We start from the raw sequence: 12,813 nt of genomic DNA on the forward strand, positions 1-12,813 counted from the left end.
TATATATATATTACTAGTATGTAGTAGCATATAGTAGTATATAATAGGGGCTCATTACAGAGGAGTTCCTCTGCAGGAAATAAGATACTTATTACTAGATGCTCTTGGTGGCCCATGAGAAGCAGGGGAGATCTTTGGAAAATGTTGTTCTTGGGCGTCTTCAAATGAATGCTGCCCAAAGTGGTATTTGTTCCTCATTGCTAAGTCCATCAGTGGGATGTGTACATGGACCTGACTGAATACACTGATGTGTGCACTCACTCTTTATCGCTCGCTAATAAATGATACCTGGGGACTATATAAGGCCTTCTAGAGGAACATGGTGTTTTTCCTCCTGTGGGCATAATTTTAGCACATTAGAGATTGCCACTTGGCAGACAATGAGCACATTTTCTTGGAAATTCATTAGGGAAGTCCAGTGTTCCAAGAGTTTGAAATTTGGTCCTTCCTAAAACCCAGTATATTGGATTTTCTGTTATCTGCATACTGACTGCCTATTTGATCTATAATATATGTCAGACTATGACATTTAGCCTGTCTTCTTCCTGACACATAAGACAAATCCAGAAAAACCTTTGATATCTTTAATTGACTTGCTTAGGGAACGCAAGTTATTTTAATATCATTAAAAAATAAAGACAGCAACAACAGCAAACAGCATCAGAAAAGTAAACCTACTTTCTATGTAGATGGGATCCCAAATATTTCGAGTTATCCTGTGCTTTTGAATGTCTTCCCATAGAGGTAATCTCATTACCATCCTTCCAGGCCAGCTCAAATGACGTTTCTCTTATGAGGCCCTCCTTGCCCCAAATCCACATTGGTCGATGAGTTCTTGCTTAGGGCCAATTATGTGGCAGCTCAGCAACATTCATTTGTTTAACAAGTGGATAAATTTTACAATTAAGAATTTATTGTGTAAAATTTACGCTTACCAGAATTGTTAGTGGTTTTGTTTTGTTTTGTTTTAACCCTTTGGAACTGTAGACTCCCAGGTTGGGCATGGAGCCTCAGTGGTTCTGGTTTAGGAAGGATACAGATCTCCCCAGTGATCAGAACAGCTCTGGTCAGGAGCAAGTGGCAGCTGGGCTGCGGCCACTACTTGCCTTTGGTGCTAACAGACTTATCCTCTAAGGTATCTGATGTGGGGTCATTATTAAGAACAGTAATTCATATTTTCAGTTCCTCCCTTTTAGGGACAGAAACTGAGATTTAAAGGGACTAGGTTACTTTCCAAGGTCACCCATTAGATACTGACTCTAAGTTAATTGTATAGCATAACTTAGGCCTGCTTGGACTCAGAGAAGGTTCTTAATTAAAAGTTACTTTTATTATTATCATTATTATTATATTTTAAAGTGATGAGTATAGGTCTTCTAGGGAATTCCAAACCTCATGTCTCTTCTACTATGGCAGGGTACCTCTATCTTTTCTTTGTCTGACTCCTTTTTTTTTTTTTAAATATGCCTTTATTGATTTCAGAGAGAGGGAGAGAGAGAGAGAAACATCAATGATGAGAGAGTCATTGATTGACTGCCTCCTGCATGCCTGTTATTGGGGATCGAGCCTGAAACCCGGGCATATCGCCTGACCAGGAATCGAACCGCGATCTCCTGGACCATAGGTCGATGCTCAACCACTGAGCCATGCCAGCTGGGCTGCCCAGCTCCTTTCTGGTTAAAAATAATGACAGAAAAAAGACAGCCACTTTCTTGATATCAAATTATATAGTTCATAAAACTGGAAAATATTCATGAAATTTTAGGTATTAAAATTATACTTATTATTCAAATAATTAGTAGAATGTTATAATATTGTAACGATAAAAATTAGTATTTGTCTATCTTCATCATTAGATTGTAAGTCCTACTGGGTAGGATTCTTGTCTTATTTTTTGCATCCACAGAGCAAGTACTTAGGTGACTCTTAATATATTGTGCATAATACAATTGCATTTACTTGATTTAGGAGGTAGGCCGGGGAAAGCCTGGGTTTGGTCTGGGCTGACCCAGAGGCAGCTGGTTCAGTGGCAACTCAAGCAGTATATATAGTCTGATAAAGTGGAGCTCATTCATTCACTCAGAAAGGTGCATTGAACAGCTAATATATGCCAGACACTGCTCCAGACAGAGGGAAACTGCTGTGAACGAGAGATACAGTCAGGCGCAGGAAGTAGACAATATACAGAGGAAAATTACTGATTGCATCGGGGAATGGAAAATGAAAATGGCTGAAGTGAAAGAGTTACGTAGGGCAAAGGTGTGTCTGCTTAGGGTGGTGGAGAGCGGTCTCTCTGCAACCCCAGCATGGGGGGGGGAGTTGCATTTTCAGGCCTCATTAGCCTCAGTGAAGAATTGGAGTCTAATTCCCAGATCAATGAGCAAGCCACTGAGGGTTTTAAGCTGACGAATCATGTGCTCTGATGTAGTCTCAAAAATATCTCTTTGGCTAGGGGAGTGGGATTAGGGATCTGCGTGAAAAAGGTGAAGGGATTAAGAGAAAAAAACCTCATAAACACAAGCAACAGTATGTAATCGCCAGAGGGAAAGGGTAGTGTGGAGAGGTGGGAGAGGGTAAAGGAGGGATAGATCGTGATGGAAGGAGACTTGACTTGGGATGGTGAACACATACTATGATATACAGATGATGTGTTATAAAATTGTACACCTGAAACCTATACAATTTTAGTAACCAGTGTCACTCCAATAAATTCAATAAAAACGAAAAAAGGAAAATTAATAAAATTAATAATAAAATAGCTATTAAAAAGTGGCATCAAAGGGAGAGTAAAGTTGAAGGCTGTACTGTATTTTGCATTGAATCAATATGTATTCTTGCCCGGCTGGCATGGCTCAGCGGTTGAGCATCGACCTCTGATCCAGGAGATCACGGTTCGATTCCTGGTCAGGGCACATGCCCGGGTTTCGGGCTGGCTCCCCAGTGGGGGGCGTGCAGGAGGCAGCCGATCAATGACTCTCTCATCATTGATGTTTCTCTCTCTCTCTCTCCCTCTCCCTTCCTCTCTCTGAAATCAATAAAGATATATTAAAAATAAATAAATAAATAAACAATAATATGGTCTCGTTAAAAAAAAAAGTACTCTTCCTGCAACCGCATGAGGATTTACACCAAAGGCTTATTGAGGCTCATACTACATGATATTTGAAAGATAATGCTTGTCATTCCTCAAATAAATTTTGTACCACTACATATATTCACATCAGGGTAGTACATCAAAAGAAATCGTATTTAATAACAAAGTTGAGTCAAACAATTTTGTAAATTTAGGCCGTCCTTTAATTATTCCTCAAATTCTTAAAATTTGAAGCTTCGCAGTTTGTTTTCAAGGTTGATAAATCAATGATTTAGAATTAATTGACCTTAATCTCACTAAACTTGAGTTTATGGACTGAGAAAAAAAAGAAGTAGAGATTGGTAGTTACAGAATAGTCAGGGATGTAGAGCACAGCACAGGGAAAATAGCCACTAATATTGTAATAACTATGCATGGTGTCAGGTACTAGATTTATCGGGGTGATCATTTCATAAGTTATGTAAATATCTAACCACTGGGTTGTACATCTGAAACTAATATAACATTGTATATCGACTGTAATTGAAAAATAAACAATTATTTAAGAAAGAAAAAAATATCTCTTTGGCTGATGCTGGAGGATGCATTGAAGGAAAGAAAAATGTAAACAGGGAGACCGATCGAAAGGCAATAGCAAGTGAGATGACAGCGGGAGGTGGTGAGAAGCATTTATATCTTTGGTGTATTTTGAGGTACAGCTCATGGGATCTAGGTTCTCTGTGCTCTCAGGACCCTGGGAATGACGGAGCATTGCTCTCGCTGTCCTAATTTTGTTTAGGGCTAGAATCTTAATGAGCAAATATTTGCCTATTCAGGACCAAAACTGGAATCTTAGGGTTGGAAATGATTAACTTTCCCATTTTTCAGATGAAATGATAGAGGCAAAGATGAGGTGATGTGGCTGATCAAAGTCACAGAGTTTCTTACTGGCAAATCCAGCAATAGAACATTTCTAGCCCAGGGTTCTTTGCATTGCAGAAAACAATTCTTTCATAGCAGTGTTCTTTGCCCTTGTTTTGGCCTAAATCCTGAAGCTCAGAATATTAGAGGAATTTCCTAGCAGTTGTCCACATGGTTATGTGGCTTGGTGACTGGTGACATGGTGAATAATAAGACTGGGTCTGACCCTTGTCAGTACAGATGTCATCCATAAATAAAAAAGTTTGCTTCTTTTTTTCTTAAACTTTGTGGCTTTTGATTCTTTTATTTTTTTTTCTTTATTGTCCTGACTAGGACATTGGGTGTGATGCTAAGAAATGTTTAAAACAGACATCCTGGCCTTGTCCCGGAGCTTAGTAGGGTAGGGGAAGTTAGTTGTAAGTATTCATAAATGCTATTTATCGGGTTAAGGAAGTTCCCTTCATGCCTGGTTTACTAAAACTGGTTTTTGTTTTGTTTTGTTTTCATGAACGATCATTGAATTTTGTCAGGCTCTTCTTCTGCATATATGGAAATGATCATGTGCCTGTTCTTTATTGAGTAAATGTAGGGAATTACATTGATTTTCAAATATAAAACCAATATCGTACTCCAGGAATAAGCTCTATTTGGTCACAGTATATTATCATTTTCACCTATCGTTGAACTTAGTTTGCTAATATTTTGTTAAATATTTTTATCTATGTTCAAGAGAGTTATTATAATTTTCTTGTAATTTCCTTGGCTATTAGGGTTATGCTAGCTTCATGAAGTTAATTGGGAAATAGTCCCTCCTCCTCTATTTTCTGAAAGAATTTATAGAAGATTGGTATTATTATATATTTTAAGTGTTTGGTAGAACTCATCAGTGAAACCGTCTCAGCCTGGAGTTTTCTTTGGGGAAGTTTTCTTAGTTCTTCCCACATAAGTAAAAGATATAGGGTTATTTGGATTTTCAAGTTCTTCTTATATCAATGTTTAGGACACAAATTCTATTTCAACTAAAATTTCAAATTTATTGGCATAGAGTTATTCATAATAACCTTTTATTATCCCTTTAATGTTTGAAAGATCTGTAGTGATGCCACTCTTTCATTCTTTATATTGTTAATTTGTATTTTCTTTTTTTCTTGATCATCCCACCAAAGAATATATTTTATTGATCTTTCTCAAAGAACCAATATTTGATTTTCTTGACTTTATGTTTTCTATTTTATTAATTTATGTTCTTTATTAATAATAGTTTTATTCTCATATATTTGGCTTTAACTTCCTTTCCTTTTTCTAGCTTCTCAAATTGTTTATTTTAAATCTTTTCTCTCTTAATATAATTAAGTAAAGCTCTAAGCTTCCCTCTCAGCATTGCTTTAGCTACATCCTACATGTGTTTTTAAATGTGCTTTTCATATGCGAGTTCAAAAATTATTATTTATTTCAAATTGAATGAATTTGGGGATATTTTTAATCTCTTTTTGCTAATGATTTATAATTTCATTCTTTTTGTGGTTAGATAACATACCAGATATGATTTTAATCTTTTGAAAATTATTGAAACTTGTTTTATGGTCCCATATGTATTCTATCTTAGTGAGCATTCCTGATCACTTGAAAAAATGTATTCTGAAGTTCTTGGGTTTAGTGTTCAGTAAATGTTAACTAGGTTAAGTTGGTTTATAGTATTATTCAAACCTTATCTCACTAATTTTCAGTCTATCTGTCTTATCAATTACTGAGATGGGAGAGTTCAAATCCAACAATAATTGTGGATTTTTCTATTTCTCCCTATAGTTCTGTTTGTTTGTGTTTCATGTATTTTGAGGCACTGTTATTAGGTCCATACTCGTTTAAGATTATTGTTTCTTCTTAATGAATAAACTTCTTATGAAATATTCTTTTTTATCTCTGTTCATATTGTCTGATATTAATATCATCTAATTTTAATATCACACTCCAGCTTTGTGATTAGTGTCTCTGCATTATATCTTTTTCCATTCTTTTTTCTTTTAACTAATCTGTTTATGTTTAAAGTGCAACTCTTTAGCATATATTTAGCACTTGCTTTCATTTCCAGTCCAACAATAACTGCCTGTTTATTGGATTGTTTAATCAATTCACATTTAACATAATTGTTAATGAAATTGGATTTAAGTCTACCATTTTGTGGGGTTTTTTTGTCCCTCAATCTTTGTTCTTTTTTTTTTTTTTTTTTGCCTTCTTTTATAATAATTTAGAATCTGTTATTACTGTTTTATCACCTCTATAAGCTTTTAACTATATCTACTTGATTTTCACTTTTTTTCTGCTGTTAACTTACTACAGCCTCCCATGAATTATTATGATGCTATTTCGTGTATATTGTAAGAATTTTACAATGTAACATTTTTATACATTTTATTTCTGCATATATTATAAACCACACTTTTATACAATTACTTTTAAGGAATTATGAAATTAGGAAACAAAAATCCCTATATTTACCCACATACATATATGATACTCTTTGTGCCTTTGTGTATGCAATTTTCCTTCAGCCCAAAAGACTTCCTTTAATATTTCTTCTAGTGTGGATCTGCTAGTAATAAATTAGCTCAGCTTTTATTTATCTAAAAACAGTTGTTATTTTGCCCTAAATTTTTTCAAAGAGATTTTCACTGGACATTGAATTCTCAGTTGGCAAGTTTTTCTTTTATACCTTTCGGTACGTTAAAAATATCATTCCACTGGATTTCGACTTTCATTGCTCCTGATGAGAAATCAGTACTTTAAATCTTGTTCCTCTGTATGTGATTATCTGACTATTTTTAAAGATTCTTCTACTTACCTTTGGCTTCAGCAATGAACTTTGCTGTTTGCAAGGTTCCTGTGGTTTCGCTTGTATCTTTGCTTCTTGAGGTTTGTTAACTTTCTGGTATCTCTGGGTTGTTATTTTTCATCAAAGTGAGAGGAAAGTTGGTCATTTGGTCTTCAAGTACTTTTTCTGATTCAATCTCTTTCCTTTCCTTCTGGGATGCCAGTTATACCTGTATTAGACCATTTTATATTATCTTTGTGATATAGTCAGTCTTTTTTACTTTCTGTGCTTCAAGTTCTTTAGTTTCTTCTTCTGTAGTGTCCAATTTGCTATGAAACTCACTGTAAATTTTTTATTTCAGACATAATAATTTTTACTTTTAGAATTTTTATTTGGTCCTTTTATAGATTCTGTTATTATACTAAGATTCCTTATTCATTCACCTATTATGTCAAGTTTGCTTTAAATTCTTGACATGTTTTAAAGTCCTTGTCTACCAATTTTAACATCTGAGCTATCTCTGGGTCTGTTTCTTTTCATTGTTTTCCCCCCCTTGGTTATAGGTCACATTTTTCTGTTTCTTTACATAGCTAGTGATTTTTTTCACTGTATACTGGACATTGCAGATTTTACATTGTTGCAAAACTGGATTTATTTGTCTTCCTTCAAAGAGTCTTAACTTTTGTTCTTCCATATGGTTCATTTGCTCACAGACTATCTTGATCCTCTTGAGGCTTGTTTTAAAAGTTTTTAGGGAGAGTATAAAGGAACCCTTACTCTAGAGTTGAGTAGTCCTACTCCTAATACTTTACCTTTCTGAGATCTCAACTGAATGCCAAGTATGCACAGTGAGGTCTCTCAAATGTGGCTGATCAGTTCTCCAATATCTCCAAGCCCTATGCAGTCTTTGGAATCTTTGTTCAGCTCACAGTTCCTCAGTGATTACTCTCTGTCATGACTCACAGCCTTTTCCTCTGCATGCACAATTTAACGTTCAGTGAAAGATTCAAGGAGACTTTTATGCATATTTCTGGATATGTGTGTGTGTGTGTGTGTGTGTGTGTGTGTGTGTACAGCCTCTTTCTCTCTGTTACCCAATGCACAAATTTCAGCCACCTAAGCAACCCTGAACTCCAATCTTTACCCCATCAGCTCGGTGAGATCATTGCACTTTGCTCACACTACCTTATGCAGTACAGTCTAGAAGGTGCTTCTAGGCAGAAAGATGTAGAGCTGATGAAGGATTATGGGACCAATATCATATTTTTTCCTTTTCTCAAGGATCACATTCCTTCTCTGATTATGGTCTAAAGTGTGAAAACTTCTGTTACAGTTTTGTATTTGTTTATAACAAGAGGACTAGTCTGGTACTAATTATGCCATTATGGATGAAAGTGTAAGTCTCTAGTACAATTGAGTGATTTACTCTCACTTGTTCACAACCCTCCATTTTAAATGGTTATAGTATTACCTTTGAGAAATGGGATATCTCTGAAAAGGCATGTGAATGAAATATATTTTTTATAGACAAAGAGCATGGCCAAGGTGATATGTGGAATTCAAGACATTGTTTGCAAATTCTGGTTTAATGCTCTTATCATAAGTGTGGTTGTGTGCTTGTGTGTAATTGTGTGTGAGAGTATGAATGAGAGCAAATGAGTATTAGAAGAGGGAAAAGAGAGGCCAAGCAAATAAAAACTTAGGAAGACACACTGGAAGGGTCAAAATCTGTATTTTTAAAAAATTATATTCAGTATGAAAGTAATTTAAAACTTCAAAAAATTTATTCTTGCAATATTAGCTAAAATTTTGAATGTCTACTATGTGTCAGGCATTCTTCTAAGTGTTTCACATATTTTAACTATTTAATATTCACAACAACCCTTTGTGATATGTGCCTGCATTATCCCCATTTTACAGATTAGAAAACTGTGATATAAAGAGATGGTATAACTTGCCCACAGTTGCAATGTTAATAGGTAGGAGTTGGGATTTGATCCCAGGCAGTCTGCATCTAAAAGCATACATTTTAAACCTCTACACTGCCTTCATATCAGAGAAGGATTTTGTTAGTTTCTTGTCTGTTCTCTCCCTCACTCTGTCCACTAAAAAAAAAAAAAATTCCATGTTAAGTTTTGGTGAACTATATATAAAAGCCTCACTGGGATTTGGTGCTGGTGAGGGATGCTTGATAGTCAAAGAGATAGATATGCTGTTGGTCCATAGATTTTTCACACTGGACTTTTATAATCTTCCATTTCATTGAATCCCATCACCAGTATCTCTTTTTAATATTCAAGTGACCCTCAAGTATGGACAAAACTTGATGAGTGACTCAGGGAGATTTTCAGTGCCTAATCTGGACTACTTGAGAAAGCAGGTAATGATTGTGATGACCTATCTCCCTTGAGATACAGGAAGTTATAGGGGGGGAAAAATAACTTCCCTAAATTATCAGTAATTCACATTTAGGAGACTTTCAGACTAGTTCTGCTTCTGACTTGGGGGTTGTAAGATTGGGAGGGTGATTAGTCATCCTGACCCCAACTAGAGGCACTGGGTCTCTCTAGGATTTTTTTTCCACTTCTCTACTTGAGAGTCGATATCTCCTTGGGATGAGTTCTTCCTGTGATCTTGGAGATTTCATGAAGGAAGGAGATAACAGATTGCAGGATGTTCTTATGGCAAGATCATTTCTCTTTGGCCACCAAACAGTTGTTCCCTGAGTCATGAACCACTCCGTTCAGTGTCTGTTGAACTAAACTGCCTTTGAAACTCAGAGGAGAAAGTCTGTATGTGCCAAAACCAAGAACCTGAGTCACCCAGCACCCAGCAGAAAGGGAGCAATGAGTAGGGGTAGAAGCAATGCCAGGACCCATGCCTTGCAGCTAGTGTGAACGTTCAAGTGTCCATTCCACAGACATCCTACCAGGTCATAAAATCTCATGTCCTCACAGACAGGAGGCACCACTGTCTATCCTCTCTGCTGTTTGCAAGGTTCCAGGTTAGTGAATCGTCTCCAGTATCTTTTTACATGAATTGAGCCGTGTACTAGGGAGATCATATTTTATTTGTCATGTCTAAGGAAACAACATTAGACATTACAGTTTATGAAACAAACTTGGGAAAAATATGGGTTTGGTCTGGGCTGAAACAAAATAGGTTGGAGTTTGTATTTAGAAAGGTAACATCTTATTTACTAGGAAGATCTGAATTTGGACAGATTTACCTGGACCCAGTGTAAAGCCAGAAAACTAGTGTCCCTTTACTCTTGTCAACCAGAGTTCTGCAATTATTCTATATAATTGTTATTTTTCTTTTCTCTTTGGAAGGAGTCTCCTGCTGAAGAAAGAATCTAAAGAGATGCCCAAGTTCCAGGGAATTTTCCTCTAAGACTAATAACATCAAGATAGTTTTGATTTTATTTATTTATGTTCATTATTTTTCTCTACATGAAAAAATATGTGTCATCTCTGGAGATCCTGGGTTAGAATTTTTAATTTTCTTTGTGCTGATTGAAGAAGAATCTCAAACCCTGGCCCTGTTTTTTTGTTTATTTCATGAAGAATTTCAGCTGGTACTTGACAACTTATGCCTCCTATAAAACCAAGAAATATTTTGACACTATGTACATTAAAGCTATCTTCCAACTGACATTTCACCGAACAAAGAGATTGATCCATTTTGCACTATACATTTTTGGTTAAATGTTTGAGAGCTATTGTTTTGAAAGTCAACCATAGTACTAGTAGCCAACTCAAAAAATGTCCTACTGAAAGGTGAGTTACATTTTGTCTCTGTTTCTACGTTTCTCCCTCATCTCTCTCCATCTTTTAGTTCTCCCAGAAACAAAACAGAGTATCTCTCCTCTGGCAAATTGCTGGCAAAGTTCCATGTAAGAAAATGCTAACTTGAAATTATGAAACATCGCCATTAGTTTTTGAGGATTCCAGGATTAGAATGTACCAGAAATTTAGGGCTCAAGAGCCTAGAACATTAAGTTCAGAGATGGAATGACATTGGCTCCAAGGTTAAAAACAGAGGACCACAGTTTTATTGCCTGTGATTATGACATACTCGAACATCAGTTGGGCTCAAACACGCATTGAAGACAGTCAGCCAAAGGGTAAATAAATTAAGCTGAAGTGACTCAGAAAGCACCTAGGGAGCTGAGATGTGAAGCAGTAACAAGGAACTTTGTTCTTGGGAATGGCCTCACTTAGAACTCAAGGGAAAGAGCCTCATTAGAAAATTCAAAAACCATAGTACCAAAATGAGTTTCATTTATAAGTTTTCTCAATGGAGATGGGAAAGAATATATGTACGATGATGTAAGGGACTGGTATTTTATATTTGGAAGTTCTGGGCACTTACCACACATTAAAGCCAAGGCATTTTTCCTTTCCTTTTATTTTATTTTTTAAAGATTTTTAAAATTCATTTTTACAGAGAGAGGAATGGAGAAGGAGAGAGAGAAAAACATCAGTGTGAAACCTCGATCCCTGCATGATCCCTACTGGGGATCGAGCTACAATCTTGGCATGTGCCCTGACCAGGAATTGAACCAGCAACCTTTTGGTGCACAGGACGACGCCCAACCAACTGAGCCAGGCCTCACATTTTCCCTCTTAAACCAGCAGAATAGCCAGATGATGTGTACTAAGAATGTCTGTTTAAAAAGATAGACAAAAATACACTGATATAAAGATCTTGAGACTTTTCCTCAGTCTCACTCACCAGCTTGCTTCTTGGAACAGCTTCCTGCTGGGTCACTGAGCTTCCTACTGAAGCTCATTTTGTGGTATATTTTTTCTTAGTGATATGCTTTTATGAGTTAACCTTGTTGCATTTTCACGTACCAGGACAAGGCTCAGGTGTCCACTGACTTTCATGAAGGCATCTATGGAAGGTTTTGAAGTCCACGGGTTAAGAGGAAAAAGTGCTTTTGTGTTTGAACAGTATGTAAGCAGAAGGTAGTTAGAAACAATGCTGAGTCACACTTTCAAATAGCTGCATTGCAAACAAAGTGAGAGGGCTTCATGGTTGGCTCTGAGGTCAGCTAACCTGGGTCCTGGTTTTTGTTATGAAGGGCACCTCTCTCAATATCTCTAAGCTTCATTTACCTTCCATTTAAAGACCATCATTTCTTGAGTATGTACTATGTACCAACCACTCGACTCAGCACTTTTATTCATTTAAACCTCACAACAATCATATCACATCCCCACTTTACAGATAAGTAAACTGAGACTCAGAAAGGCTATGAAGCATGCTCAAGGTTATACAGCTTGAAAATTAAGGGGACCACGATTAATTCTCATCAGTTTTGTTTCAGAGACTGAGCTTTTAATCTCCCTGAAATGGGGCCAAGAATAACATCATCACTGATATATATCAAAAGAGATAATGTCTGTAAAAGCACCAAAGTCATATACACATGTAAGGTACTGTAATTGTTGTAATGAGATCATTTAAGAAAAGGGAAAACTAACAAAGAGTCACATGACATAGTCATGGAAAAGTTCTCTCAAATGCCAGCATACCAGAGGTTACTTGTTCTGTGTAAACCAACTTAGTATTTCCTGACTACATTATTTTCCTTGACGGTACACACTCAAAATATTAAATATGATATGTACATAAATCAGATATGATGGATGACCATTCTGCTTTAGATTGTATCGGTTTTTAGAAGGCTGGGCAACCTAAAAGACAAAGAGAAGCAACTCCGGTCCATTCGTTACCTCTGAGTCAAGCTGCACTGGTTTGCTTATTTGTTTAAGCTATGAAGACATTTGCACAGAAATTCCGCTCAAAAACCCCAGGAACAATATGTAGGTTACCAATAATTTAGAAAGTGTTATTTGTTTGCTTTTAGGACATAAGAGGATCAGAGTCTATGAAATGGAGACATAATGTTCCTTAAATTACCACCACAATAAAATATACACAATTCCAAGTCATCCTTTGTTCAAGTAGAAATTTAAATGGACACTTACAGACAATGAAT

General features: G+C 36.3%; 1 long non-coding RNA gene across 1 annotated transcript in view; it reads left to right on the plus strand.

Annotated features, from left to right (window-relative positions):
* Positions 1–12,813, plus strand: part of LOC308565440 — a 67,312-nt gene that overhangs the window by 24,120 nt on the left and 30,379 nt on the right. The window contains exon 3 of the long non-coding RNA XR_014000040.1: positions 10,136–10,582. This is a non-coding gene — a long non-coding RNA (uncharacterized lncRNA). The remainder of the gene's footprint in view (positions 1–10,135; positions 10,583–12,813) is intronic.

This window comes from Miniopterus schreibersii, assembly GCF_964146895.1.
Source record: "Miniopterus schreibersii genome assembly, chromosome: 12".
NCBI lineage: Eukaryota > Metazoa > Chordata > Mammalia > Chiroptera > Miniopteridae > Miniopterus > Miniopterus schreibersii.